Source organism: Heptranchias perlo, chromosome 25, assembly GCF_035084215.1.
Source record: "Heptranchias perlo isolate sHepPer1 chromosome 25, sHepPer1.hap1, whole genome shotgun sequence".
In the NCBI taxonomy this organism is placed as follows: domain Eukaryota; kingdom Metazoa; phylum Chordata; class Chondrichthyes; order Hexanchiformes; family Hexanchidae; genus Heptranchias; species Heptranchias perlo.
The window spans coordinates 18,579,128-18,602,993 of record NC_090349.1 but is presented as its reverse complement, the minus strand read 5'-3'; the positions used below and the strand labels follow the sequence as shown (position 1 = coordinate 18,602,993).

The window sequence follows — 23,866 nt, the reverse complement described above, 5'->3', positions numbered from 1 at the left end:
GAGAGGGGAAGATCGGGGGGGGGAGAGGGGAAGATCGGGGGGGGGGGAGAGGGGAAGATCGGGGGGGGAAGAGGGGAAGATCGGGGGGGGGAGAGGGGAAGATCGGGGGGGGAGAGGGGAAGATCGGGGGGGGAGAGGGGAAGATCGGGGGGGGAGAGGGGAAGATCGGGGGGGGAGAGGGGAAGATCGGGGGGGGGAAAGGGGAAGATCGGGGGGGGAGAGGGGAAGATCGGGGGGGGGAAAGGGGAAGATCGGAGGGGGAGAGGGGAAGATCGGGGGGGGGAGAGTGGAAGATCGGGGGGGGGAGAGGGGAAGATCGGGGGGGGGAGAGGGGAAGATCGGGGGGGGAGAGGGGAAGATCGGGGGGGGAGAGGGGAAGATCGGGGGGGGAGAGGGGAAGATCGGGGGGGGAGAGGGGAAGATCGGGGGGGGAGAGGGGAAGATCGGGGGGGGGAGAGGGGAAGATCGGGGAGGGGGAGAGGGGAAGATCGGGGGGGGAAGAGGGGAAGATCGGGGGGGGAGAGGGGAAGATCGGGGGGTGGGAAGAGGGGAAGATCGGGGGGGGAGAGGGGAAGATCGGGGGGGGAGAGGGGAAGATCGAGGGGGGGAGAGGGGAAGATCGAGGGGGGAGAGGGGAAGATCGAGGGGGGAGGGGGAAGATCGAGGGGAGAGGGGAAGATCGAGGGGGGGAGAGGGGAAGATCGAGGGGGGGAGAGGGGAAGATCGAGGGGGGGAGAGGGGAAGATCGAGGGGGGGAGAGGGGAAGATCGAGGGGGGAGAGGGGAAGATCGAGGGGGGAGAGGGGAAGATCGAGGGGGGAGAGGGGGGGAGAGGGGAAGATCGAGGGGGGGAGAGGGGAAGATCGAGGGGAAGATCGGGGGGGGGGAGAGAGGGGAAGATCGGGGGGGGAGAAGGGAAGATCGGGGGGGGAGAAGGGAAGATCGGGGGGGGAAAGGGGAAGATCGGGGGGGGGAAAGGGGAAGATCGGGGGGGGAAGATCGGGGGGGGAAGATCGGGGGGGGAAGATCGGGGGGGGGGGAAGATCGGGGAGGGGAAGATCGGGGGGGGGAAGATCGGGGGGGGGAAGATCGGGGGGGGGAAGATCGGGGGGGGGAGATCGGGGGGGGGAGATCGGGGGGGGGGAGAGGGGAAGATCGGTGGGGGGGGGAGAGGGGAAGATCGGGGGGGGAGAGGGGAAGATCGGGGGGGGAGAGGGGAAGATCGGGGGGGGGAGAGGGGAAGATCGGGGGGGGAGAGGGGTAGATCGGGCGGGGGAGAGGGGAAGATCGGGGAGGGAGAGGGGAAGATCGGGGGGGGAGAGGGGTAGATCGGGCGGGGGAGAGGGGAAGATCGGGGGGGGGGGGAGAGGGGAAGATCGGGGGGGGGGGGGAGAGGGGAAGATCGGGGGGGGGAGAGGGGAAGATCAGGGGGGGGAGAGGGGAAGATCGGGGGGGAGAGGGGAAGATCGGGGGGGAGAGGGGAAGATCGGGGGGGGGGGGGGAGAGGGGAAGATCAGGGGGGGGTGAGAGGGGAAGATCAGGGGGGGGAGAGGGGAAGATCGGGGGGGGGAGGGAGAGGGGAAGATCGGGGGGGGAGGGGAAGATCGGGGGGGGGAGAGGGGAAGATCGGGGGGGGAGAGGGGAAGATCGGGGGGGGGGAGAGGGGAAGATCGGGGGGGGGAGAGGGGAAGATCGGGGGGGGGGGAGAGGGGAAGATCGGGGGGGGGAGAGGGGAAGATCGGGGGGGGGAGAGGGGAAGATCGGGGGGGGGAGAGGGGAAGATCGGGGGGGGGAGAGGGGAAGATCGGGGGGGGGGGGGGAGAGGGGAAGATCAGGGGGGGGAGAGGGGAAGATCGGTGGGGGGGAAGAGGAGAAGACCGGTGGGACATCGGTCGGGGGGGTGGGGGGGGGGAGAAGAGGGGGAGATCGGAGAGGGAGACATCGGACACTGGAGCAGGATGGAAAGGTAGGATAATTTTGTGTTTTAACTTTGTGCAATGGTTTGTTATTCAATTTATTTAGTTTCTCTTTGCCTGATCCGGCCTGGTTTTGCCAGGCGTGAATCAGAAGCCGTGGGAAAGCCGCCCAGGTAAGTTAAAAATTGCTTTAATTGCCGGCGGGACTTCCAGAGTCGGGACGCCCGCGCACACAGGTGCGTCTGTGGGAAACTCGGGAATCGGCGGGTTGGAGCCGGCTTCCGAACTCGCACTGCATTTCTGCAATTTTTGCAGCCCCCCCCGCGGACCCGCAATTTATGTATAAAATTGAACCCCACTGATCTCTGTTGAGTTAACTGATTTCAGCCACAAAACAAAGGGGATTATAGCTGCCATCAATGTCTCTGGGTTAGAAAGGAAAGAAAATTCTTAGTCCTCGTAACCTCTGTTGGAGAGAGAGTGTGTCTGTGGGTGTGTGTGTTTGGCTGTCAGGGAAGTACAGGAAGCAGAATTGTTTGTTCTGCCCCTTATAGTCAAATGGACTGCTAAAACTCATCGTCAAGCCTCAATCATGAGAATGGTGTGCCTGTATGCAGCAACCCTATCCAGAGAAGAGAGGAGGAGGGAAGAAAATTGAAGAGTATAAATATTCCAAATTATATGGGGTTTTGATATGAGGAGAAATTGTTTCCACTGTCAGGAGGGTCGATAACCAGAAGACACAGATTTAAGGTAATTGACAAAAGAACCAGAGAGGAGGTGAGGAGAACTTTTTTTTAAGCAGAGAGTTGTTATGATCTGGAATGCACTGCCTGAAAGGGTTGTGGAAGCAGATTCAACAGTAACTCTCAGAAGGGAATTGGATAAATACTTGAAGGGGAAAAATTTTCAGGGCTACGGGGAAAGAGCTGGGGAATGGGACTGATTGGATAGCTCTTTCAAAGAGCCAGCACAGGCATGATGGGCTGAATGGCCTCCTTCAGTGCCATATGGTTCTATAAATATGACATTCCACCCATTGTGGTTCTTGGACATGTTGTTGGCTTCCAGATCTGTGGCCATCTATCCTACAAACTCACTGTTTGAATCCCTCTGACCAGGTTTACGCCCCTCCCACTGCACCAAAACAGTCCTAACTGAAGTCATGAATGAGATTCTCTGTGACTGTGACCATGGTACATTATTCCTTCATGAGCTTCTTGCCCTCTCTTCAACTTTTGACATGGTCAACCACACTGTCCTCCTCCAACAACTCTCTCCTCCATTGTCCAGCTCGGTGGGATTGCCCTTACTTGGTTCCACTCTGACCTATATGTCCGTAATCAGAGCAGTTATACGAATGGCTTCTCTTCCCCATCCCCACAGTCACCTTGGCCCCTGCTCGTTCTTATCTACATGTTGCCCCTTAGTGACATCATCTGCAGACATAGTGTCAGCTTCCACATCTACACAGACAACAGCCAGCTCTACTGCTCCAGCCCCTCTCTTGATTCTTCCACTGCCTCTGTGCTGACAAATTGCTTGTCTGACATCCATTCTTGGATAAGCCACAACTTTCTCTAGCTAAACATTGGTAAAAGCAAAGCCAGCAACTTCCGCCCCCTTTACAAACCCGGTATCCTCAAGGTCCAAAGAAGGAACTATTAAGAGGGGTCACCAAAAGCTTGGTCAAAGAGTTGGATTTTTTCCTCATACTTCTGTGAAGCACCTTGGCACAAGTTTCAATATTGAAGGCGCTATAAAATACATGTTGTTGTTATTGCTGTGTTAATTCCATGTGTTTGGAAAACCAATGAAAGATGAGCTTTGCAAACATGAAGCTTTTCTCATGAATGAAAAAACACACAATTCATTGCAATCTGCAATATTTTGTTACACAACAATTACAGTTTAAAGAAAGAACTTGCAATTATATAGCATTTTATCACACGCCTCCCTAGAGTGGGGTTTGAACCCACAAGCTTCTACGTACACATGAGAGTGCCACTACTGAGAAACACAAAAATGGAACAATATTAGTAAGGAACTATTTTTAAAATTTGAGAACATGAAATCTTGTAGATTTTCTTGAAAGCACTAATATTGATGGTGTTGGTTCTGACAGGCATCTGCATCTGTTCTGTTGTCAGCATTGCTTTGCTGTTCTGATATTAGTGCACACCAGTTCTCCGAGATATGCAGCACATGGAGGGAACAGTACATGGCATGGATGGTGAACTCTTTTCACAGGTATTCAATATTATCTCTATTTTCAATACTGTGAAAATAATAGTAATGGGTGTATAATAAAACTTGATGATTTACTGCAATAAATACATTCTAAATTTAAAATGGTGACCCTCTATGGATTAAGTTGAATATATCAATATTGATGACGTGTTAACTGCACCCCCACTTGCGAGAAAGACCATCATACAATTTCAATACTGGCAACCATCACTGGCACTGCATTCTAAATTAAGAGAATGCCCACTTTCTTTAAAGATTTTAAAACTAAAACCAGTAGGTGAGTCCAATAAATACGATCTATATATCTCTGCATTCCAACTGTGTTGAAATCAAGACTTGTTACACTGTCTTCTAATCTAATTCATTCTTTCCATGACCTCCAAACTGTGGAACATCTTACCTTGCTCAGTCTTTCCTTCCTCCTACAATCTTACGGCTTTCAAAACCCAAGCGCGTCGTCAGGCAAAAAAAAAGTCACTGCTTCTTGATTTACTCCTACCTTTCTCTCATTCTTTTCCCTCCCTGAAGTGCCCTGCACTGTAGGCCTCAGCCCTTAACCTAAACCTCTCAATTGGAAAAACGATCTTTAGTTCTGGATTCTTAAATAGGAGATATAAGTCTATATTCAGTCTCAACTGATACTCACACTCAAACTTCCCCTCAGAGGTGAGTTTTGTCACCATTAGCCAGGTTGTCCGGAGGAAGAGGGAAAAACGGCCGAGGGAAGGGGTGCACCTTTCTGTGACATTCAAGTGCCTTTCCTGGTGGTCTAGGCTAGGGGTGTCCATAGAGGTCTCCAATACTGGTTGGACCCTCAACCAAGAGACAATTGTGGTGCAGGGGAGGTAATGAGGAAGGAAAAAAAATGACAATAAACAAAGCCAGCAGAAAAGGTTAAAGTGTTCCTGCTGCAAGGAAGAAAAGATAGAGTCAATTTGTACTTACCAAATGATGATAAATGATACTGGCATCTCATGAACATTCAGCTGGAAAGCAAATGCTGCATATTCAATCTGTCCAAGTATATAATGCACAATGTCCTAACTATGTTATTATAGTGTTCATAAACATAGCCACAAATATCACTGTAAAGCACACATACAACATTAAAAAGGTTGGTAAACCACTTTATTATGTCTGGTTCACATGGCACTTCATTCACAGTTGAACCTTTGCCTGAGCCACACAAATATTGCAGGTCTGCAACTTAACCATGCTTGACCAGGGAGGTCATTCATCATGTCAGTAGCAGAGGTGCCGTGACCGGTAAAATGTAATAATCCAACATTATGGTGTCTGATAACAATGTTGTTTTTATATTTTTGCACTGAGCATCACCAAACAAATGTGATGAAGGCTCCACCAACCTTTCCCACCTGTAAACTGAGCAAAATCGAAGCCTGTGGTTTAAATTCAAAATGCACCCTTACAGCATGTCTGAATTACACAAAACAATCCCTCACTTTAGTTGCGATTAGTCACTTGCAGCAACAAAGACGATGATTGATACAACCAGCAGCTACAGGGAGCAGTAAACAGTGCAAGTGGAGTGAACTGGAAATAGTGTGCAATGTTAGGAAAGACTGAGACTATCTAGTGAAATTGAAAAATAACCTAATTCATAATTATGTAAGTATTAATATAAGATATTGCAGTTATGACTACATTTGACACTGTTTACATACATTAGAACTGCGTACAGAGAATATTGCACTGTTAGGCAAATTTGTCATCATTTTTAAAGCATGGACGATATAGTTTCTCATTGTCGAATCAAAGAATAATAGAAACAACAGCGCAGAATGAGGCCATTCAGCCCATCATGACTGTCACAATGCTTCCTCTTCAATTGGAGCTTCCTACTTTAATCCCATTTTCTTGCCCTTTCCCCATATCCTTTTATATTTGGCTTTTTCAAATACTTATCCAAGTCCCTTTTAAATAATGTTATCATTCCTAAGAATATGATCAGATTTCTCACATTACCAATGAGATAAATCTGGTCAGAAGTTAACCAAATCAATTAACGATTTATTAATGATTCATTAATGTGCCTTTTTCGCACTCTTTAAATCTCGTTTTCAGCCATGTTTTCATTACAGGTCCCATCATCTATTTGGGAGGCAGGGAAAAAACATGTAAGGGGAATGTTTAAATATGTTTCTTTTTTTAAAAAAGAAAACTTGTATAAATGATAGGATTGGGTCTATGACTTGGAAATAACGTAAAGGTTAAGCTATAATTATAAGCATGGGTAAAAAAGGGAGGATAACCAGAAGTCATGTGCTTTTATTTTTACTTAAAAATGCTTTTTAAATTTCCATTTTGGTTGCACACAATGAAAATTACAGCCATAAAGTTACACTTGACATCAGAGTAACCTCATTTTTGTAATATTAGGGGTTGTTTCAGCATCAAAGAATAGGAACTGAAAACTTTAAAATTTGGCTGCATCAGGTATCTTGAAACTCCCTGGACCTGCTTGCACTTTATAGATTAACAGGAATGTTTCAGGAACTTAAATAAACCATAGCACCATTATTTATGAGTTATGTAAATCTTTTAGAATCTCTGAGTTTCTAACAGTTTGATTTTTGTGTTAATTCTATAAGCCATGTGTTTTGGGATCAAGTTTTTTAAAGTTCTTTTGTAATTGTAAATGCTTTGTGTTGTTGGTCAATTTGTGTATGTGAAAGGGGGATTCCAACAGAAGGTACGTCTTGTGCTTTCATATCACAGGATCTGTACAGATGAGGAAGGCCATTTGGCCCACCTTACTTCATCCAGTCAGAAGAATCCTACAATCCCTCCATCACCGCATCTAACTGTTTCCTAAATGAGTCCAAGGTTTTTTGCCTCTGCTACTCTACCTGTAAGTCCATTGCAATGTTCATCACTTTTTGTCAGTAAAAGAACTTCCTGACATTAGACCACATATTCTTGATTGTTTCCAAAGAGTATAGATTAGCACACTGCTTTGCAGAAAAATAGCAGTTTATAGAATAAAAAATGAATTTATGCTAAATAAAGCACATAACTGCTTAAAGTACAATTATAATAAATAAACCTGGTTACTTGGAATGGGAATTCCTGGTTCTCCATACAATGGTTTCCTTCACATATTATGGTATTATCACCAAACATTAAATTCCAAACAGACACCCTTTAGGTGGTTCTAACAATTTTATATCTGTTCCCTGTAACGTTTTGGTGGGAGTTACACAAGAGCAACTCAGGGTAAATCACTTGGCAATTTTCCCTCCCTCTTTGTGAAGAAATCTCTGTTTTTCACCTCTCTGATACTGGAGAGGAATTATAGTTCTGAACCTGCATTCCATGCCTCCGCAATGTCATTGCACTAACCCTGTGTCTAGTCTTAGTTTGGTTACCCCAGAATACATAGGAAGCAAACAACTCTTTTCTTGTTATGGTGGATTTAGACCATTTCAATCAAAACAACATTCTCTACAACTTTAAATTACAAGTCGCTGGAGATTCAAAAAAGGTACAAGAGCTTGTGAAGGAGTAACATCAACTTTCATTGAGGAATAAATTCCTTACCAGAAGATCTGAGAATCCAGATCCTTTTCATAAACCATGACAGCATGGAATGAACCCCCTCTGGGTTTCTTTAGGCATGGAAAACTGAAATAACTTGACGTGAACTTTAACTAAACTGAGCTCCAGTCCACATTTTGCAAGACCATCCAGATAATCCAGAATGACAGGGATTCTGTGTAAAATGGGATCCTTCCTATAGTCTTGGTACCAGAAAGTAAACCTCTTCCACTTGTTGTAACCAGCCCATACTGAAGGTTTCCTTGCAGCCGTGATAATGTCTGCATGGGAGCCTTCAGAATGTCTACATAGTAACACAGGTCTAATTTCAAATTTGCAGGATAGAACCTGTGTAGGATTTTAAATTTTCATGGAGCATGGAGGAATGATTGAATAATGATTGAGCCAGATGGAATTCAGAAACCACCTTGGGCAATAGTTTTGAACATTGTCTAATCACTCCTCTGTCCTTATGCCAGATGAGCTGGGGGTGTTCTGTCGCTAAGGCACACAGTTAGCATACCCTTCTCGAAGGTCATCAAATTATAATACTCCCTGTCAAGAACTTCATTCCACCTGAAGCCAAGGCTTGCATTCCTTCATACACTATTTTTAATGCACTAGCTGATGTATTTGCTTCAAGTTCCTGTTACATTATTTTACCAAAAGTGTTAATCTGTTTAATGACTTTTCCAAAATATTACATGCAGGAATATGATTAAATGCATTAACTTATATTGTGTACAAAGGAATTTCAAACCCCAAAATGTTCAGAGGGAGGCAGCATATTTGTTTCTAGAAATCCCAATCTGGAGATAGGGCTTTGAGAATGTCCTTCATTTTTCAAGCTCATTTCATGAGTGCGTGTATACGGTGCAGAAAATCAAGACAATTCAGGTGTGACTTACACCTGTTCTCATCCTATGCTCAAATTTCCTCAATATTTTGTGCTGGTTCTTCATAACCTCCATCCAGACCTGCATCTACTCATTACGCTGGTTTAGAATGGCTGGTGGTGAGCAACCAGAGATCCCCTTCACCCTCAACCTGTTTCCCACCTCCCCTTCCTATCTATTTCCCTCAAAGAGGGTTTGTTTGCTTTCAAAATTCAACTTATTCTTTGTAAAAAAAAATCAAATTAGAATGAGGTATGACACTATCTGTCTGCCTGTCTATTTATCTGTTTTTCTCTCTTTCTCTCTTGTTCTGTCTCTGTCTCACAGATATCCGAAATTATAGTCTCTAATTGTCAACAAAACACAAGTGAAATAATTAACTGGCTTCAAAATTCAACTGATGATTTTTTTTGGAAATTGAAGTAATATTAGCATGAGGAAAGACACATTGGGGTAGAATTTACACAGGGCTTCTTCTGATCATCAGTCATAACTTCTCTGGAAGATCAGCAGAAACCTACAGAAATTGCATAAACAGTCATTAATGCTGTTTCTCCAGAGATTCCACTTAAGTTATGGTGGACAATTGGGAGAATGCCCATGGAAATTCCAGGTGACTGCTTCTCTCTCTCACCCAGATTATGCATTCTGAATTTGAGAGAACACAAAACAAAAGCTACTGTGTAATCAGCACACTGTCATTTTTCTTGCACTCCCTCTCACTCACATGCATGCACTGTATACATGCAACCTCTCTGTTTTAAACAGCACTCAACATAAACTTAACTTGAATAAAACTTTTGAAAGTTGGCCTCTACATTTTCTTCAAATAATGTTACAAAACACCTGCTCAGAAAGTACTAAAGGTTAAAGAAAAACATTCTATCAGTAACAGTTGATTGAATGGTACTGATACATTTTGGGAAATTAGATACACTGCACATGCTCAGACTGCACAAACCAAATTCAGCTCACAGCATCTGGCCAAAAATATCATGTCCAAACCAAAAGGGAGGCTGAGGCCTTCAAATAAAAACTTCAATAAAGCATTAAAAGACACAAAAGATATTTCAGTTGATAAATTTAACCATGTTATTTTGGGCATTAGAAATTTCAGTTACTTAGAAAAGATAGCAGATGAAAAATGTATACCTGCAAAATAGGAAAAATACTGTCACCCAGTGGCAAGATTGTGTAATTACAGAGTGATGGATTTACATAGGGGGTTCCCATTATAATTGCAGACATAGAATTTGTAATGAAAAAAAGTTGACACAAAGTAAGATTCTGTAGACAAGAAGTGCACGCAAATGTAAAGGGGCTTCAAAATCCGCAGACCTTCTGAAGCACTCCCTCGCAGAGCCGCGAATTCGGCCAGGACCCAGATGTGCTAGGTCCCGGTCTTCCCCAGGAATTTCTGCTAGGCCTTGCTGGGGCAGAGACTTCACCTCCCCCAAACAACCTCAATAGTGTAAGGGGGTTAGGGGGGGGGGGGGGGGAGTTGTCCAGGTTGGGAACTCCCTCCCATGTCCCAAGCCTGGCTGAAGAGAGGCAGTTTGGTGCACAAGTGAAACCAGGTGTGCTTGTCCAATGGCAGATGTGGGGTTCAACTTGTGAGTAGGGTATGGGACGCAGCTTGGACTCCCAAAGTAGGGGCCAATAGGGCATGTAAGGAAAGCTGAGCATCCCTCCTCTGGTGAAACCAGCCCACTTCAGGATTCATGGACTCTTCCCTTTGGCAGGTGCTTACATGTATATGATTGATGGGTGGCATAAGCACCCACCTATCATATTTAAATTATGTGACCTCCCTCTGACCCGTATACTTTGCTAGGATCAGTGCTGGTGGTCATGTACGGGAATGTCATGGCATTTATGCCAGGATGCTTGGACCACAGATTTTCAAACCCCAAGATTTTCATACATTAGTTGAGTAGCATGCTGACACTCACTGCTTAGACTCACACATGGAGAATGGCTGCTTGAGCAAGATACCAAAGGGTGGCTTGTGCCATTGGAACCATCTCCACAATGAATTTGTGCTGTAGGTTGGTATTATGACAGTCTGAATATTGATAAGCTGGCCCCAAAAGAATCCCAAGGGAAATGGGCTGACTGGCCTTCCTTGTCTATACTTCTTACTTCTCTTTGCGATCAGTCACTGAGAATCGTATCTTTGATAAAATTTAATATTCATACAATTGTTTATGAAGTAAAAGTTTGCTTTCACACACCAAGTATGTTTTTCTATCATTTTTCTTCTCTACAAAGATCTTAACCACTGGCACCAGGCTCATACACAAAAGACAGAAGAGAAAATGGTATCAAAAGTGATCATGCAGTATAAATATTTATTATGTTGCGCCCCTTCCTCCCCCCCCCATCCCCACAGTAATCAATCTTTGGTCCCCGCCACAAACTCCATTCCCTAGCCACCAACTCCATCCCTCTCCCATGCCACTGTCTGATGCTGAACCAGACAGTTTGCAACCGTTGCATTCTGCTTGACCCTGAAATGAGCTTCAGACCACATATCTACTCCATCATCAAGACTGCCTGCTTCCACCTCCGTAATATCGCCCATCTCTACCCCTGCCTCAGCTCATCTGGTGCTGAAACCTTTATCCATGCCTTTGTTACCTCTAGATTCAACTATTCCAATGCTCTCCTGGCTGGCCTCCCATCTTCCACCCTCCATAAACTTGAGCTCATCCAAAACTGCTGCCCGTATTCTAACTCGTACCAAGTTCTATTCACCCATCACCTCTGTGTTCGCTGACCTACATTGGCTCCCAGTCCAGGAACACCTCAATTTTAAAATTCTCATCCTCATTTTCAAATCCCTCCATGGCCTTGGCCCTCCCTATCTGTAATCTCCTCCAGCCCTATAACCCTCCAATAACTCTGTGCTCGTCTAATTCTTGCCTCTTGCGCATCCCTGATTTTAATCGGTCCACCATTGGTGGCCGTGCCTTCAGCTGCCTAGGCCTAAGCTCTGGAATTCCCTCCCTAAACCTTTCTCTCCTCCTTTAAGACGATCTTTAAATCCTACCTCTTGGAACAAGCTTTTGGTCAGCTGTCCTAATATCTCCTTATGTGGCTCGGTGTCAAATTTTGTTTGATAATCGTTCCTGTGAAGCGCCTTGGGACGTTTTACTATGTTAAAGGCGTTATATAAATGCCAGTTGTTGTTGCAGTAGATCAACTTCAAAACCAGTATTGAAACAGGGTGAGATGAACCTGAACTTTTATGTCCACATGGGAATAAGGAAATAGCAATCTTCATTCCATCGCTTTTTGTGTCCTCTTTAAAATTGTGTTCTCAAAATTTTCTCTGTGTTGGGAAGTAAACCAGCTTTCTTATTTATAAGGCTTTTTATTCTTAGCTACTGAAGGATTAGAGTGATTGTGGTCTTCATGTCTGTGTAAGACTCTCAGGGGCTGTCACTATTTTGACATGCTTCTACTTATCTGGTGAATTGGGAGCATTGTGATTTGATAATTCAATTTTGTGTCTCTTACAGGGTGGACGCAAGCATTTTCCACATAGATTTAGAGCCTGAAGGAACACGGAAAACACAAAGCCACTAAAGCTTTTGTAGGGCTTCATGATGTGTCTGTACAGGGAATAAAGGAGCTTCACGTCAGGAAGACTCCAACACATTCAAAGCAGACCACTGACACGAGGGGGCAGAAAAAGTGGATAGAATTTACTTGTGGTGAGGAGGGGGAGCAGGTGGAACCCTGGTTCTGTTTCATTTAAGAAAAAAAGAAAGCAAACATGGATTTAACAGAAAGGAGAAAAGGTCACTCAAGGAGAGTAATATAAAAATATAGGGGGCAATTTTTTTCGCCTGCTGACCTGTTCGCGTTGAAAAACAAGGCATTAAGCAGACAAAATATTTTTGAAAGCCTACTGTCCAATGGCTGCTCGAGGACCATCTGACTCGACTTTCGAGCAGCGCTACCACCATAAACAAATGGGAGCCTTATTAAAATATTTAAATAGGGGTCCTACGTCAGTTGAAAATCATAGTATTTCATCATCATTTGGCGATCTCACATATACTATCTCCGAGAAGGAGGCAGGAAATGACAGTGGTATCTACGGTTGCTACCTGAGATTTCCTATTTCTTTAATGATACCACTGTGCCTTGCGAATCTGGTCTGTTATTCGTATCCCATTGGTGCAGAAGCCTGTTGCGATTAGAAGATTGAGAAAATGATTAGAAAACTATTTTAATCAGTGTTCCCCGAGGTGGACTGTCCTCTCGTTAAACCACTCCTTTTCTCTCCAATTACTGTGACTCTTGTTCTTCATAATCTCTCTCGCCAGTGATTATTTATTTAACTCGCAAGAGTTTCTGACTCTATGGCACAGTTTCCTACTGTGAAATATGGGTATATAATATACCCATGGATGAACGATTCTCATGTAAACACCCCCAGATAAAACCCTTGTTGTGTCATCATTTACCCATTAACGCTGAGCAGGAAAAATGCTGCCAAATAACTGAGCATTGAATGCTCTGGCCAGAGGAGACGAGTATTAATAAAATGAAGAGAATGGAATGAATATTCTCCAGGGATTAACTTACTGCTGGGATTTATATACTCTTTTAATAGCAGCAATGAATTTTCTCCAAAAAAATAATCATTTTGAGGTCTAAAAATTGACCAACTTTGCTAAAATAAAATGTGAAATAAATTGAATTCTTTATTTTCATCCAAATTTGCTTGTAATGATGAATTCAACAAGTATGCCCAAAATATAATTGCAGACTGAAGAAGTTATATTTTAGATTTTATTTCCTGTTTTTCACTAGGTGCCATAATTACCTACAATGCTATTTAGGTATTTGGTGACTGCAAACATAATAAAATTAACAGATACATTTTGGCAGGAGAAAATAAAAAGTTATGAATGACATGTGACTATGTAGTCAAATCCAGTGGGATTAGGGGGTAAAAGACATTGAGGAACTGATAAGGAAGCAGTATTGTGATTTTTATAATCAGTAATTTAAAAACCCAATTAACCTTGGTGGGGGTGAAACAACTCAGTGCATAGAAAACATATTAAATGTGTGTTTATTTTTTCCCCCTTTTTAATGCACCTTTAGGGACACATAACTCTACTCTGTGCACTCTCTAGGAATTTGGATGTGTTATTACTAATGCACAACTGAATAAACAATTGGAACATACCTGCAATATTAGTGCAGTCATGCACTGACTACAAAAGCAGCCAATTTGCCAGTATAAATATAGTGCACACTGGGCCAGTCCAGCTATGCAATGTACAATTTTGTAAGCAAAGGGAGGGACAATGTAAGAACACCTAAAACCTCCTTCATGGAAGAGGTCCTGCAAATAAATGCGGATAGCGAAAGGTCCCGGCAAAGGTTTCTTTTGGAGCAGAGGGTCAATCCACATAGGGTACAGCAGGTGTGGGATTTAATTGTGCAGGCAGTGAATGCAGTGTTTCCCACCTGAAGTACTGAGAGGGTATTAAAAGAAATAGGGGAAGAGATTGCAGAAGCGTTAGTCATAATTTTCCAAATGCTCTCCAGATTCAGGAATTGTGCCTATGGATTGGAAAATTGTAAATGTCACTCCATTATTTAAGAAGGGAGGGAGGGAGAAACCAGAGCACTAAAGGCTTGTCAATTGAACATCAGTTGTGCGGAAGTTACTGGAATCTATTATCAGGAACAGAATAACTTAGTGCTTCGACAAGTATGAGCTGATCAAAGAGAGACAGCATGGATTTGTGACCTATTGTTCCCAAAGCTCTCCACAACAGGGGTTTTATTTATGTCATGTCTGGGTCTGTTGTAGATTAATTGATCATAATGATTGCTATGTTTATTCAATAACTCCATTATCATTGTATCATGTGACAACCAGGTAGAAGAAGAACTAGATGGACCTTAGTCTTGTTTTGTCTAGCAATTCCTATGTTCCTATCTAGTTGAATTTTTGAGGCGGTCACTGGCATGGTGGGTAGTGGAGTGTCTATGGATGTTGTCTATATGGACTTTCAGAAGGTATTCGATAAGGTTCCGCACAAGAGATCAAAAATTAAAAGCGCACAGAATTGGAGGTAATCTTGTGAGATTGGTCTTGGAGAGAGTGCAGCACAGATTCACCAGAATGATACCCAGGTTTAAAGAGTTAAATTATGAGGACAGTTTGCATAAACTTGGTTTGTATTTCCTTGAGTTTAAATGGTTGAGGTCAAGATGTTTAAAATGACAAAGGGATTTGATAGAGTAGATATGGAGAAACTTTCCTCTGGTGGGGGAATCCAGAACAAGGGGGCATAATCTTAAAATTAGAGCTAAGCCAGTTAGGAATGAAATCAGGAAGCATTTTTTTGATACAAAGGGTAGTGGAAATCTGAAACTCTCTTCTCCAAAAGATTGTGGATTCTGAGTTAGTTGAAATTTTCAAGATTGAGATTCATAATTTTTTGTAAGGTAAGTGTATGAAGGGAAATGGAGAAAAGGGGAGTAAATGGATTTGAGGTACAGATCAGCAATGATCTAATGGAATGGCGAAAGAGGCTCAAGTGGCTGAATGGCCTACTCCTATTCCTTTGTTCCTATGATATCTGGAAGATAATCTGATCTGAAGAAAAAGGCTAGCAATGAGGATGACGAGGAATAACCAGTTAAAGAGAAAATGAGATGGTCGATTATGGAGACTACCATTAATGGTCATCAAATTAAGTTTCAGGTATCAGGTATGTTTGTTTGAGTAGCATAACAATAGCATCCCTAACCTGAACTTATCCTGCAAGCTGCTGGAATTGTAACATTTTGGGAACTAATGAATGTTGTTAATAAGGATACAGAGCATCAAAACTGGTGGGGACCATGCAGCAGATAAAACCCCTTACCTGCTTTGAGGAAACTATCAAAGAAGTCATAAGGTGGAGGCCCAATTTTAACCCGGAGCAGGAATCGGGTTGGAGGGGTGGTGGGGTGGGGGCCGAGGTGAGCGCCAAACCCCCCTGACCTCAGCAGCATGAGAGCCGGGTGATTTTAACTCCCGGGTCTCATCTGCATAGGCCCCGGTCAATTGCCCATCTGAAACAGGCGGAAATCAGCAGTTGGCTGGCGGGTGGGAATGGGATGTTGCCAGCAGGAGGCCACCAGCCAGGACCAAAGGAATGGTTGCCAGCACTCAGCTAAGTCGTGAGGAGGGGTTTTCAGGAATTTCTTGCATTTAGGTAAGGCGGTCTAAACTTTCTTTGTGGCTCCTGAGGGAGCACTGCTGCTCCTCCTGATTTCACAAGTAAAAGAACAAATGACCAGTTGGGGCTGCATCTGGCCGCGGCTCCTCTTCCTGCTGTCTTCACCTGGCGAGACAGCCACAATGGCTTCCCAGCTCTGGCCACCAGTTAAAATACCAGTTGGGGCTCAATGACGTCGTTGGACCGTGATCTGCATATTTAAAGAAGGACCTTCAGGCTGGCAACCTTGCCACCTGCTCAGAAGAGCGGGTTAAAATAGAAGAGAGCAGAAACAGAGTGGTATGTTGGCAAGTAGGTCTCCCGGGCAATTACACCGTCTGCCTGGTTTCTGCCAGGAGGGCAGGGTTAAAATTGTCTTTTGGAAGTTCATACATGGCCTCAGTGATGCTAAAGCTGAAGGACATAATCATATTCTTGGTTTGTACAATTACAATCTCATACCTTAACTGTGGAAATGTGTTTCAGCCGTGCCTGTGTTGCACTATGGAAAAGGCCATACGCTGTACATGTCAAATAGGCGCATATACTCACCGTGTGTCATTTTGTTTCTTATGAGAGACACCCCATCAACAGCCGGGTGGCTTCTGGACAAGAAGCCATGCCATTGCACTCATGGTCACCACCACAACTGGAAGCAGGCTCCAATTCAGACAGGAGAGTTCTAGTGATTTAAAAGAGGAAAAAAAAAGAGGATGACACATCTTTCATATCTGTGAAAGAGACAGATCTGGTGGGTGAAGGGTTGGACGTTGCTGAGTGAAGGCACAGCATAGCCGCGGTCCCTGTTGAATGCTTTGTGATTCAAACTTGATAGAGCAGTCTACGAAACAAAAAATACTTTGGGCATGAACAAGGGCACCAGTCATCTGTATCCTTGCAGAGCAAGCTGGAAACTGGTTTTGCCAGATCGACAGATTATACCGCCTAGTTATAGACTCTCATGGAGAAATGTTTGTGCGCTCTGAAGACTTCCTTTGTGCAGCAAGCAACATCAATTGTCGGAAGAGGAGGCCTCAGTCTTGCTGAAGGACAGGAGCAGCAACTTCATAGCAACAGAATCACCATCAAATTCCCCTCCAGGTCACATATCAAACTGACTTAAACATATACAGTCATTCCATCATTACTCCTGGGTCAAAATCCTGGAATTTCCTACCGAACATCATCATAGGAGTACCATCACCTCAAGTACTGCAGCAGGTCAAGAAAATGACCCACCACCACCACCATCTCAGGGCAGCAAACGACGGGGAATAAAAGTAACTTATTCAGCATTGCCCAAACCCCAAGACCAAATTCAAAAAAAAGTTGTATTACATCTCAAAAATATTCCTCTGATGATGTTAAGATCCACAGTCCAAGACACGATAAAGGTCAATTTGGAAACACACCCTTAGACAACCATTAAGGAAGGATTCAGAGACCTTGTTGAAGTGTAGTGGTTTCTGCACCTAAGGGTTCATTTGCTACTATCTGGACTCAACCTCCAATAGCAATATGTATGCCAAGGCACAGCAACAGGCCCACATGGTTGTAGATCCTCATGATAGTCAGAGGACAGCTCCCCAGTGCAGCATGTTTTTCACCAGCATCTTTAAGAACATCCAGGTCCTGATCGGTAAACTTTGTTTCCCTCAGCCTTTCCCTTTAGGATTTTCACACACCACAGGTGGAAGAAAGAACACTTCTCCAATTATAAATGTCAAAATCACTCTATTACAGCTTGAGTCATCACTGCTAGCCACCATATTAACTTGCTACGTTAAGTTCTATTAAATAAAGGGAATCAACATAAAAATCTACTAAAAGAGGAAAATCTAGCCCTAAATAATGAAAGAAAAAATTTAATAGTTTTAACAGAAGCATGGTGGTAATATTGTGGGTTCTGAGATTTATGTTTGTGAAAGAAGGGGGCAAATGAGTATGGTTTAACTTTTCAGTTTACTTAAACAAGTTGCATGTATGATATATAGAAACCATTTCATCCATCTATTCAAAATTCTTTGTTTATCTCTCAAGTGAAACTAAATCTATAAATCAGCAGTGAAACTGTCCCAACCAAGCAATTTAATGTAAACGCAGTATTTCACAAGAACCCATGAGGTGTTTTGTTTGTCAGATGCACAAATTTTATTCTGTCACCAGCTATGCAGTGGGGAGGGGGTGGGGAGGAGGGAAATGACAAGCCCCACAGTGGTTGTCTACCTCCATCTGTATATACTTTATGAGATTTATGGATTCAATTTTGTTCCCAACACTTGATTCAGTTGACTGAAAGCACATTTTTTTTTAATTTTATCGTTAAAATGTTACTTCCTTTTGAAATTGGATAAAACTCAAGAGGCCATTCAGGGACACGCTTTCTCTTGTTGTCCTTCCAATAACTCCCGAGTCCATTTCGACAATCATCATTACATTCTGCGTGTGGTATTCTGCTATCGAAATCTCACTTTCTGTCCAAACAGGATATAATTCAGATAAATGCCAAAACTGCCTCCAGCAGCACTTTCATTGCTTTTCTAACTTTGGAATTGTTTTTTCTATATATAATACAAGACAAATGCTGATTGGCAGAATGCTTATGGCCTTGTTGGCTAATTCAGTATAATGGTGCTCTGGACATCTGTCTAAAATGCCACACAGTATAATGATTGATAAGGGGACGTATTGTTTCAAAATGACTTACTAGTAACACTTACAAGTTAAGAAGGGCAAAAATGACAGCAATTGTTAAGTAGTAAAATGAGCCAAAAATCTTGTTTGAAGGCAAATCACCCAATGAACTGTTAGACTGCAATTTTGTTCCACTTAGTTAACAGGCAAACTTTATTAGGGAGATGAACAAAATGTGTTAGTCACAGTAACCTTATAAAGTCTCACTCTAGAAACTTGAGCACAAAATCTAGGCTGACACTCCAGTGCAGTACTGAGGGAGTACTGCACTGTTGGAGGTGCCGTCTTTCAGGATGAGACATTAAACGAAGGCCCCATCTGCCTCTCAGGTGGACGTAAAGGATCCAATGGCACTATTTCGAAGAAGAGCAAGGGAGTCCTCCCCAGTGTCCTAGCCAATATTTAACCCCCAACCAATGTCACTAAAACAGATTATCCGGTCATTATCACATTTGTTGTTTGTGGGATCTTGCTGTGCACAATTTGGCTGCCGCGTTTCCTACATTACAACATAGATTCCATTTCAAAAAAGTGCTTCAATGGCTGTAAAGTGCTTTGGGATGTCCTGAGGTTGTGAAAGGTGATATATAAATGCAAGCCTTTCTTTTTGAGGGGAGGGGAAAAAAATGAGTCTAGCCAATCTCAACCCAATAATTCAGCACTAATTGACACAAATGTAACATCTTTAAGATAGCTAACATTTAAAAAGTGAAGCACTCAGCTGGTGCAGTCAGCTAAACCTCTGCAGTTACTTCTGGTAAAAGAGTAATCTGACTGGCCAATGCATACAGATGAGACCGACTTTGGGTAAAAGCCCATATGTACTTAGCAGCCATTAAGTTGGGGAAAATTTCAATCTTGTGATCAGAATATCTTTGCCTGCCCTATAAAGCTGTCCCGCTCCTGATATTAGGTACCAAATTTTAGGACTAAAAGGAAGTAGAAGTTTAAAAGAAAGTTGTAAAAGCCAATGTAGTGTAATGTAGAGGAAGCATCCAACTTATGCTCTACTTAACCTGGGAGTACAGAAGATGCAAAGAATGGGATAAAGTTCCATTGCCCACTGTTGACATTTAGATGAACACAAAGTTTACTAAAACTTAGAGGGGGAGTGCTTATTCTAACTGTATACACGTTACCTAATATATTTCAGTTCTATAGTCTAACATTCTCCAGCTGTATAAGGGCATATCCTTTCAGTTTATCCATTAGCCCACCAAGGAAATATTTTTGTTACATTATAACAATTATCCACTTTTAAGGGAAATTAAACTGATAGTTAACCTCTGCGGAACACCACTTTTTAAAGATAATAGATTGAAATATATAGTGTACATTACACTAAACAGAAATACCATTTAATACACCATAAATCAAAAAGATAAGAATTTTCATATTCAGAAGAGCAACAGAAGATCGGTGAAAGAAACATGGAAGGAAAAAAAATTGGACCACCAAGATACTGAAGGAAAGGCGGCTGAAATCAAATAAAGAGGACGTATCTGAGTTGGGTCACTCTTAGGTAAATATTTATACTGTGTAAAGACTGTCTGTCTGCAATAATGACCTTGTGACTGGTATTAATAGAGATAATGCAAACTTCTAAAGCATGCCGAAGACAAGTTTAGCACCATAAATCAGACAGTGTTACATTTTCATTTTAACTTTGCCCATATATCTATATCATGCTGAAAATAGATGTGTGCTGCTGTATAAATAAATGGGCCATAGGTACGTAATATTGCAAATTATAGAAATGTAATACTACAAATCACCAGACCAGTGTTTTAAACAAAGGCTAAACTGTGATATGCGCCCATGTGAAGTTCATGAATAATTTAAAATCAAAGAGGGGCAATTGGCGGAGGGTCTTATACTTTGAAAAATTCTGTTACATGGTATGCTATAGTTTGCTGCCTGCCATAACTAAACACCCATATCAGATGCACAATGCTGTACATGAACCAGTGTGAGGTCACCATGGACCAAAAAAATTAATGCAACTTTTTGAATATTTTATGTGCTCTGTGCTTTTATGTTTAACAAAATTGCAATTGTTGTATTGTTCAATGTTCTAGGCATCACAGGTTTCTATTTTATTTAAATACAGACAAAATGCAGTGAACATTGATGTGCGACCTTTTGCCCTTACAGGATAAAACTCCATATGGTGCACCCTGACTGTAGATGTTGTTTGCAAATTTCCCTTCATGGGTGTAGAAAGGGGTTGAATTACCCTTTTTTCACTGCTTTCCATTGATTGTACTTCAAGAAAACATTCCGCATTCCACTACCTTCCTGTTACACAGCTTTCTTGTTCAAAAGATTCTTCTGTCTGTTACTTAAGGATTTATTGCTGCATTGTATGATATTTTCCTGGACCTGATAAAAAAAATGGCAGTATTGTAAGTGTTGCTGCGTCCAGAATGCAAGGCAGGATTAACTACTCCTATATTGCAGACTCCTCTGGTGATTTAATTTTCAATTTGCCTAGCTAACGGTGTCAGCCGTGGCTCAGTGGTAGTACTCTCACCTCTGAGTCAGAAGGTCGTGCCTGAGTCCCACACCAGAGACTTGAAACTCCCAGTGCTAGTACTGAGGAAGGGCTGCATTGTCGGAGGTGCTGTCTTTCAGATGAGACAATAAACTGAGGCCCCATCTGCTCTCTCAGATGGACGTAAAAGATCCCACGCCACTAATCAAAGAAGGGCAGGGGAGTTCTCCCCGGTGTTCTGGCCAATATTTATCCCTCAACCAACATCACTGAGAAAATAGATTATCTGGTCATTATCAAATTGCTGTTTGTGGGATCTTGCTGTGTGCAAATTGGCTGCCGGTTTTCCTACATTACAACAGTGACCCCATTTCAAAAGCACTTCATTGGCTGTAAAGCGCTTTGGGATGACCTGAGGTCGTGAAAGGTGATATATAAATGCAAGTCTTCATTTCTTAAGAATGGGAAAGAAATGATGTCATTGATACAATCATCAGCAACATGATTATTTTCATATTTTCATTATTAAGTTGAAGACCGTATGTTGTTAAGGATAGCATGTTAATGAATTACACTGTTCAAACATAACTTTCACGTTTAAATCAGGTTAATTAGAAAGACTCGAGAAATGGAAGTCCATGTGAATGAACCACACCAATTAGATCTGATCCACTCAGGCAAATTGAGATAATTTCAGAATATATAAGTCATGAACAGTACAATCATTATCAATGTCAAAAGGATACCAATTTTGAATCCAATTCAATTTAAGCACCCGTATCAGTATGAAAGATTTTCACATTGTCAGGATGGAATGCTCATTTATTACATTTACTATAGACTGCTTAACTTTAACCTTACTCCACACTGTTCAAGAACAATACCATCTCACCCGCTCCCATCAACAGAATTGGGAATACTGTCTTAAGTACAGAATGAGATAAAACTTTAATGATTTGTCTTGTTAAAATATGTTCAAAAATGAACAAATCTGCAACATTTCCAACGCAACACTTCACAGTATCATAGTATCACAGTAGGTACAGCATAGGAGGCGGCCATTCGGCCCGTTGTGCCTGTGCCAGCTCTTTGAAAGAGCTATCCAATTAGTACCATTCCCCTGCTCTTTTCCCAAAGCCCTGTAATTATTTTCCCTTCAAGAATTTATCCAATTCCCTTTTGAAAGTTGAATCTGCTTCCACCACCCTTTCTGGATCATTACAACTCGCTGCATAAAAAAATGTTTCCTCATGTCGCCTCTGCCTCTTTTGCTGATCACCTTAAATCTGTGCCCTCTGGTCACTGACCCTCCTACCACTGGAAACAGTTTCTCCTTATTTACTCTGTCAAAACCGTTCATGATTTTGAACACCTCTATCAAATTTCCCCTTAATCTTCTCAGTTCTAAGGAGAACAACCTTAACCCTAACTTCTCCAATTTCTCCACATAACTGAAGTCCCTCAACCCAGGCACCATTCTAGTAAATCTCTTCTGCACCCTCTCTAAGCCTTTGACATCCTTCCTAAAGTGTAGTGCTCAGAATTGAACACAATACCCCCAGCTAAGGCCTAACCAGTGTTTTATAAAGGTTTAGAATAACTTCCTTGCTTTTGTACTATATGCCTCTATTAATAAAGCCCAGGATCCCATATGCTTTTTTAACAGCCTTCTCAACTTGTCCTGCCACCTTCAAAGATTTATGTATGTGCACTCCCGGGTCTCTCTACTCCTGCACCTCCTTTAAAATTGTACCACTTGGTTTATATTGCCTCTCCTCATTCTTCCTACCAAAATGCATCACTTCACACTTCTCTGCATTAAATTTCATCTGCCATGTATCTGCCCATTTCACCAGTCTGTCTATGTCCTCCTGAAGTCTGTTACTCTCCTCCACATTGTTTACTACATTTCAGAATTTCACGTCATTGGCAAACTTTGAAATTATACCCACTACATCCAAGTCCAAGTCATTAATACATATCAAAAAGAGCAGTGGTCCTAATACTGACCCCTGGGGAACACCACTGTATACTTCCCTCCAGTCTGAAAAACAACCGTTCACCACTACTCACTTTCCCCTAGCCAATTTTGTATCCATGCTGCCACTCTCCCTTTAATCCCATGGCCTTTAATTTTGCTACCAAATCTATTATGTAGAACTTTTGCAAATGACTTTAGGAAGTCCATATACACTACATCAACCGCACTATCCTCATCAACCCTCTCCATTAGAATCACAGAATGATACAGCACAGAAGAAGGCCATTCAGCCAATCATGCCTGTGCCGATGAGTTACTTCATCAAAGAACTCAATCAAGTTAGTCAAAGACAATTTTCCTTTAACAAATCTGCGCTGACTTTCATTTATTAGCCCATACTTTTCCAAGTGCCAATTTATTTAATTCCGGATTATTGTCTCTAAAAGTTTCCCCATCACTGACTTTAGGCTGACTGGCCTGTAATTGCCGGGTTTATCCCTCTCCCCTTTTTTGAACAGGGATGTAACATTTGCAATCCTCCTGTCCTCCAGCACCATCCCCATATCTAAGGAGGATTGGAAAATTGTGACCAGAGCCTCCGCAATTTCCACCCTTACTTCCCACAGTAACTTAGGATGCATCCCATCTGGACCGGATGACTTTTCTACCTTGAGTACTGCCAATCTTTTAATTACCTCCTCATTATCTATTTATATCCTGTCCAATATCGCTACTACCTCCTCCTTTAATACTACATTGGCAGCATCCTCTTGTCTAGTGAAGACAGATGTGAAGTATTCATTTAGTGTCTCAGTCATGCCCTCTGCCTCCACAAGA

The 23,866-nt window shown here is 42.7% G+C and overlaps 1 long non-coding RNA gene across 3 annotated transcripts in view; it reads right to left on the bottom strand.

The window, feature by feature from the left end:
* LOC137342364 (uncharacterized) overlaps positions 1-23,866 on the bottom strand; it is a 125,609-nt gene that overhangs the window by 86,406 nt on the left and 15,337 nt on the right. For all 3 annotated transcript variants that reach the window (XR_010967237.1, XR_010967236.1, XR_010967238.1), the window contains exon 3: positions 16,413-16,542. This is a non-coding gene — a long non-coding RNA (uncharacterized lncRNA). The remainder of the gene's footprint in view (positions 1-16,412; positions 16,543-23,866) is intronic.